An 8,430-nucleotide genomic window follows, 5' to 3' on the forward strand; every position below is an offset into this window, starting at 1 on the left:
TTACCTGGCGTAAAGTTCTGTATCCAATTTTAAAAGAAAATAGATTAAAATGGAAACGAGAAGCTCTCGTCGTCGATAAACTACATATTGATAACCAGTTGTTCAAAGACACAAAGACTACTCCATGGTTATTTTAAAAATGACAAAGTTCTCATAGACGAGGAAAATAACGAAACACAATTTTAGCCCGGTTATGGATTGTAACAATACAATACAAAAATATAGCTTTTCTATACATCTTCAAATATAACTCATTGGAACACACAAGCACTAATTCAACATGGTGAAGATAAAAACTCAGTAAGCAGAAGGAACAGTATGTGTGGTGTGTGTTTATATATTTTTTTTATTTGTTATGTTTAGGAAATGCGCGAATTGAATGTGAGGTTGGGCTAAACCCGGACGACGATGAGCCAATTGTGCGCCGCCCTATGGGTCTCCCATATATAGCTTTTTTTCCCTCCCATATAGAGCTGTGAAGTGAAGACCATGAGCTCTGACGTCATATGTTTCATGTTACTGTACAGTCACTTCGTTCCAATTTAAGCACTTATCAGTGTCCTAATCTGCCATTGTCAACCCGTGTCAGTAAAGGGTTAACTCTAAAATCTGTAAAGGGTTACATTTATCCTATAGATCTACACAACCTACTCCGCATTTTTTAAGTGAAAAAAAACTTCAAAAACATTTTCCAAATTACTAAGAAATACAAATAGAGGTTGTATCGATTGAGTATGTCTTCACACCACAGAGTTAATAATTGGTGGAAGCACCTTTGACAGCCATTACAGCTGTGAATACTTTTTTTATAAGATTCTACCAACCTTGCACAATCCTGAAAGAAATACATTTTTATGGAAAGTTAGCAAAAATAGGTAAGATCTTGCTACCATGGAAAGGAAACTACCTGTCTATTTGAAGAAAAAAATCACTTTGATTAACTCTTTAGTCATATCCCAGTTTAACTACAGTGCCTTCAGAAAATATCCCCTTGATTTATTCCACATTTTGTTTGGTTACAGCCTTATTCTAAAATGTATTAAAATGTTTTTTCCCCCTCAACAATCTAAACACAGTACCCCATAATGACAAAGCAAAAACATGTTTTTAGACATTTTTGCTAATATATTAAAAATCAAAAACTGAAATATAACATTTTATATGAGTATTCAGACCCTTTACTCAGTACTTTGTTGAAGCTCCTTTGACAGCGAATACAGCCTCAAGTCTTCTTGGGTATGACACTATAAGCTTGGCACACCTGTATTTGTGGAGTTTCTCCCTATCACGGAGGCTCTCCGCACTGCCAAAGCTGAATCACTCCCTTTCTCATCCTCCTAGATCTACAGTGCCTTCGGAAAGTATTCAGAACCCTTGACTTTTTCAACAATTTGTTAGGTTACAGCATTACTCTAAAATTGATTAAATCGTTTTCCCCTCTCATTAATATACACACAATACCCCATAATAACAAAGCAAAAACAGGTTGTTAGAATTTTTTGCTAATTTGAAAAGTATTCAGACCCTTTATTCCGTACTTTGTTGAAGCACCTATGGCAGCGACTACAGCCTACAGTCTTCTTGGGTATGACGATATAAGCTTGGCACGCCTGCTTTTCTCCCATTCTTCTCTGCATATCCTCTCAAGCTCTGCACAGCTATTTTCAGGTCTCTCCAGAGATGTTCGATCAGGTTTAAGTCCGGGCTCTGGCTTGGCTACTGAAGGACATTCCGAGACTTGCCCCGAAGCCACTCTTGCGTTGTCTAGGCTGTGTGCTTAGGGTCGTTGTTCTGTTGGAAGGTGAACCTTTGACCCCAGTCTGAGAGCTCTGGAGCAGGTTTTCATAAAGGATCTTTCTGTACTCCGTTCATCTTTACCTCAATCCTGACTAGTCTCCCAGTCACCGCCGCTGAAACACATCCCAACAGCATGATTCTACCACCATCATGCTTCACTGTAGGGATGGTGCCAGGTTTCGTCCAGACGTGACGCTTGGCATTCAGGACAAAGAGTTCAATCTTGGTTCCATCAGACCAGATAATCTTCTAGTCGTCTGAGAGTCTTTAGGTGCCTTTTAGCAAACTTTTAGTTTCCCTCAAATTTGCCGCCAACCCTAATGTCCTAGCTGTGTCTGAATCCTGGCTTAGGAAGGCCAACAAAAATTCAGAAATTTCCTCCCCAATTACATTTTCCGTTAAGACAGAACTGCTAAAGGGGGCGGAATTGCAATCAACTGTAGAGACAGCCTGCGGAGTTCCTTCATACTATTCAGGTCTATGCCCAAACAGTTCGACCTTCTACTTTTAAAGATCCATCTCTCCAGAAATAAGTCCCACACTGTTGCTGCTTGTTATAGACCCCCCTCAGCTCACAGCTGTGCCCTGGACACCATATGTGAATTGATTGCCCCCCATCTATCGTCAGAGTTCGTACTGCTTGGTGACCTAAATTGGGATATGCTCTTCAAAAGGGGGGACACTCTAGACCCAAACTGTTACAGACCTATATCCATCCTGCCCTGCCTTTCTAAAGTCTTCCAAAGCCAAGTGAACAAAATTTAGAATCCCACCGTCCCTTCTCCGCTATGCAATCTTGTTTCCAAGCTGGTCACGGGTGCACCTCAGCCACGCTCATGGTCCTAAACGATATCATAATCGCCATCGATAAAAGACAGTACTGTGCAGCCGTCTTCATCGACCTAGCCAAGGCTTTCAACTCTGTCAGTCACCGTATTCTTATCGGCAGACTCAACAGCCTTGTTTTATCTAATGACTGCCTCGCCTGGTTCACTAACTACTTCTCAGAGTTCAGTGTGTCAAATCGGAGGGCCTGTTGTCCAGACCTCTGGCAGTCTCTATGGGGGTGCCACAGGGTTCAATTCTCAGACCGACTATTTTCTCTGTATATATCAATGATGTCGCTCTTGCTGCGGGTGATTCTCTGACCACCTCTACACAGACGACACCATTCTGTATACAGCTTCATCGCCATACAACACTTCTTCCGTGGCAGTTGGAACTGCTCTTAAATGCTAGTAAAACTAAATGCATGCTCTTCAACCGATCACTGCCCGCATAGCCTCCGACACTCTACTCAGCAAATTGGATGCAGTCTATCACAGTGTCATTTGTTTTGTCACCAAAGCCCCATACACTACCCACCACTGCAACCTGTATGCTCTCGTTGGCTGGTCCTCACTACATATTCGTCGCCAAACCCACTGGCCCCAGGTCATCTATAAGTCTTTGCTAGGTAAAGCTCCGCCTTATCTCAGCTCACTGGTCACCATAGCAACACCCACCCATAGCACGCGCTCCAGCAGGTATATTTTACTGGTAATCCCCAAAGCCAACACCTGTTTTGGCCGCCTTTCCTTCCAGTTCTCTGCTGCCAATGACTGGAACGAAATGCAAAAATCACTGAAGTTGGTGACTTATATCTCCCTCACTAACTTTAAGCATCAGCTGTCAGAGCAGCTTACCGATCGCTGCAACTGTACACAGCCCATCTGTAAATAGCCCATCCAACCAACTACCTATCCCCATATTTGTTTCAGTTTTTCTGCTCTTTTGCACACCAGTATTTCTACATAAATCACTCCAGTGTAAATTGCTAAATTGTAATTACTTTGCCACGATTGGCCAATTTATTGCCTTACCTCCTTTGCGCGCACTGTATACAGATTTTTCTATTGTGTTATTGACTGTACGTTTGTTTATCCCATGTGTAACTCTGTGTTGTTTTTGTCGCACTGCTCTGCTTTATCTTGGCCAGGTTGCAGTTGTAAACCTGTCCTCAACTGGCCTACCTGGTTAAATAAAGGTGAAATAAATGTAAAGAAATTGTAGTGTGAAGATCTCAATTCACTGGAACTAAGGGGCCTAGCCGGAACTATGGAAAAAAATCCCCAGACCATTATTCCTCCTCCACCAAACTTTACAGTTGGCACTATGCATTGGGGCAGGTAGCGTTCTCCTGGCATTCACCAAACCCAGATTTGTCTGTCTGTCTGAGATTGCCAGATGGTGAAAGATGATTCATCAATCCAGAGAACGCGTTTCTACTGCTCCAGAGTCCAATGGCGGCGAGTTTTACACCACTCCAGCCGACGCTTGGCATTACGCATAGTGATCTTAGGCTTAGGAAACCCATTTCATGAAGCTCCCAACAAACGGTTCTAGTGCAGATGTTGCTTCCAGAGGCCGTTTGGAACTCGGTAGTGAGTGTTACAACCGAGGACAGACGATTTTAAAGCATTAGGCGCTTCAGCCCTCGGAGGTCCCGTTCTGTGAGCTTGTGTGGTCTACCACTTTGCGGCGAGCCATTATTGCTCCTATACGCTTCGACTTCAAAATAACAGCAATTACAGTAGACCGAGGCAGCTCTAGCAGGGCAGAAATCTGACGAACTGACTTGTTGGAAAGGTGGCATCCTATGATGGTGCCACGTTGAAAGTCACTGAGCTCTTCAGTATGGCCATTCTACTGCTATTGTTTGTCTATGGAGATTCCATCCATGTCCAGCAGGTTGAATGTTTGACGTCCCTACCCAAACTTTGTCGTATGCTAGCTAAGTGAACCGTCTATGACAGTTCAGATTTACAAATCATTTTTCACAAACTACCTTTTCAAAGTAATACTATAATGTTATTTTTCTTACGTGTAGCTTAACTTCTTCCAGTGTGAATTGGTACAGAAGCTTGGTAAACTTTTTTCCTACAGTAGCTTCCCCAACACTGCTAGTGCCACTCTAGTTAGCCATTAGCCTATGCATATTATTAATCTCCGTAAATTTATTAGCTAGCTAGTTTGCCAACTACATATAAACAAAAACGTAACTTTACAACTGACACCATTTGCTATCGTTGCTAGGGAACAGCAACCTAAATTCAAATCAAATTTTATTAGTCACATGCGCTGAATAGACCAGGCCAGACCTTACGATCCCCTAACCAACAATGAAGTAAAAAAATACAGATAAAAGGAACAAGTAACGTAAACTCGTACATCGCCTTGGTCCGTACAATTGCCCTTATTTTAGCTCCCCCAAAACGTAATACTTCCAGATCAACTGTAATGTCAATATCATTGTAAAACACAATTTATCCCCTTTCCAACAGAATCAATTACATGACCTAAACACTGCCCGTTTCTGCATAATTCAAGCAGGCAATGAGCCCCGTCGGGTCTTTAAAAAAATAGCGGGTGGGGAAGTGAAACTAATGCGTGATAGTGAGAAGGAGAGATGTCGCGTGGGAAAATAGCTTTTTTTTACTCGATCTGTCCAACTTATCACCTTATCGCCTCTAAAATGTAAATAAAACACTATAAAGAGTTTATATAATGTGTCATTACATACCTATTTGAAGGTTTGTGTCGAATTTGAATTGGGTTTTTAGGGCGGTGCTAAAGTGATCTTAGAAGTAAACAGAGGCTTTGAGAATGATGATCGCATACAATGAAGACGGAAATCCCCCTTACCCCCCCTGTCACTGTCCATTTATTGTTTTTAAACGATGAGAGAAGTGCTACACCTGGTGGAGAGAGATTGCAAGACAGAAATAGTGGCTTTATGCCTGCTGTACGTTAAGACATGACACGTCTAGATGTAACGGAGGGTCCGTTTTTTTCAACTTTTCTCCAAATACTATAGAGCCATTACCATGTCGATCAACAGTTAAATAGAAACCTAGTTCACACCACCGATTTTGAAGTCAAAACAGTCGCTACAGTCCCATTAGTTTTCTTTGTAGCCTTGTTTGAATGTTACGGTTGCGCACATTTGTACAGAATGGGGTGAGTTTACTTAATTAAAGCGCAGCAGTAAAATAACAATAGTGAGACTATATACAGGGGGGTACCGGTACAGAGTCAATGTGCGGGATCACCGGTTAGTTGAGGTAATATGTACATGTAGGTAGTTATTAAAGTGACTATGCATAGATGATATCAGTAGCAGCGATGTAACAGGGAGGGGGGGGGGGGGGGTAATGCAAATAGTCTGGGTAGCCATTTGATTAGATCTTCCAGAGTCTTATGGCTTGGGGGTAGAAGCCGTTTAGAAGCCTCTTGGACGTAGACTTGGTGCTCGGTACCACTTGCCATGCAGTAGCAGAGAGAACAGTCTATGACTAGGGTGGCTGAAGTCTTTGTGTGCTTGGACCATATTAGTTTGTTGGACACCAAGGAACTTTGAAGCTCTCAACCTGCTCCACTGCAGCCCGTCGATGAGAATGGGGGTGTGTTCGGTCCTCTTTTTCCTGTAGTCCACAATCGTCTCCTTTGTCTTGATCACGCTGAGGGAGAGGTTGTTGTCCTGGCACCACACAACCAGATCTCTAACGGCCTCCCTATAATCTGTCTCATCGTTGTCGGTGATCAGGCCTACTACCACTGTTGTGTCATCGGCAAACTTAATGATGTTGGAGTCGTGCCTGGCCATGCAGACATAAGTGAACAGGTAGTACAGGAGGAGACTGAGCATTCACCCAAGGGGCCAGTGTTGAGGATCACCGTGGCGGATGTGTTGTTACCTACCCTTACCACCTGGGAGTGGCCCGTCAGGAAGTCCAGGATCCAGTTGCAGAGGGAGGTGTTTAGTCCCAGGGTCCTTAGCTTATTGATGAGCTTTGAGGGCACTATGGTGTTGAACGCTGAGCTGTAGTCAATGAATAGCATTCTCACATTGGTGTTCCTTTTGTCCAGGTGAGAAAGGGCAGTGTGGAGTGCAATAGAGATTGCATCATCTGTGGATCTGTTAGTACGCTAATTGGAGTGGGTCTAGGGTTTCTAGGATAATGGTGATGTGAGCCATGACCAGCCTTTCAAAGCACTTCATGTCAATGAGGGTGGTTCGTTCTGTGTTCTGTACTTTTAATTAGGACACTGCCACAACTGGAGGTCTGCTGATTGCATTTTTTTGATTTGCCCTGCTGTTAAGGGAACATTTATCAATAATGACTAATTATGTATACATTTCAATCAGGACTGACTAATCAGAATACTATTATGTTACTGTATATGTACCAATCAGAATACTATTATGTTACTGTATATGTATGAATTTTCTTTCTAATCCTAGTACTGAATATAATGTGTGTAAATATAATCAAGAATTCGAACAATGACCATCTGTTCCTTGGTAGAAATGAATGAACTATATCGCCAGACTGGCTAGAATGCTTATCTACACAGGCTGACCTTGGCTCTAGACGATGTGGGAAGGCTTGAGAACTATACAGCCTTTGTACCAGTGTCGAGAAGAAACGGAACAGTTTAGAAAACGCTGACGTCATTTTCAGTTTATAACCTGTGATAAAATGTATAATGGGCAGTACTCACGAGAATAAACGCAGCTGGTTGATTTCAAAGACTGGTCTCTGTCCATTTTATACAAATAAGGGGCTTACAAACTCTTATGAATTGACAGTGTTTAATTTTAATTGGGTATTAAAACAGAGGAATTTAATTCCTGTAACACCTGCACACGAAGAGACAACACACAATATTTTAGCCCTTGGCGCAGTCACAAGCACATGGAAACTTACTCAAACACTGTCCCAAGTACTCACAATAGGTACCCTAGTAAGCGAGCTCGGGGAAACTTAACATAAATCTTTATATTGCCCACATTAAAACAAAATGGTTGTATACCAGAACCTTGTCTAACATTCCCAGTTTTATATTGAACAATTGCGGAGCCAAGGACAACATACCTTGCTGGCCGAAGGTCAGGCAAAAGAGAACAATAAGGGGGTACGGAAATACAGATAACCTGCGATGGACCAAATCAAAATAAACTTTTACAATCACATGTACAATATAGATATGAAAAAGTGTCTGTACACCAAAAAAATAACATTAGCTATGCAGCTGTAATTAAATGTAAATAACACTGCATTATGAAATTATTAACATCCTCTCTTGACCTGGCCTATTTGAATTGGTCCTTGTGTGCAACTTCGTGCATAATCTAGGGGAACAACATCACACTGCTACATCTACAGACATGAGTGCTACGGGTCAGTAGTCATTTAGGCAGGTTACCTTAGTGTTCTTGGACATAGGCACTATGGTGGTCTGCTTGAAACATGTTGGTATTACAGACTCGGACAGGGAGTTTGAAAATGTCAGTGACGACACCTGCCAGTTGGTCAGCGTATGCTCGCAGTACACGTCCTGGTAATCAGTCTGGCCCCACGGCTTTAGTAAATGTTGACCTGTTACTCACATTAGTTGCGGACAGCGTGATCAGTCTTCCGGAACAGCTGGTGCTCTCATGCATGATTGTGTTATTTGCCTCCAAGCGAGCATTGAAGTAGTTTAGCTCATCTGGTAGGCGTGTCACTGGGCAGCTCTCAGCTATGCTTCCCTTTGTGGTCTAATGGTTTGCAAGCCCCGCCACAGCCGATGAGCGTCAGAGCTGGTGTA

This window comes from Oncorhynchus mykiss, chromosome 8 (genome assembly GCF_057628025.1).
Source record: "Oncorhynchus mykiss isolate SJ-2025 chromosome 8, ASM5762802v1, whole genome shotgun sequence".
Lineage (NCBI taxonomy): Eukaryota > Metazoa > Chordata > Actinopteri > Salmoniformes > Salmonidae > Oncorhynchus > Oncorhynchus mykiss.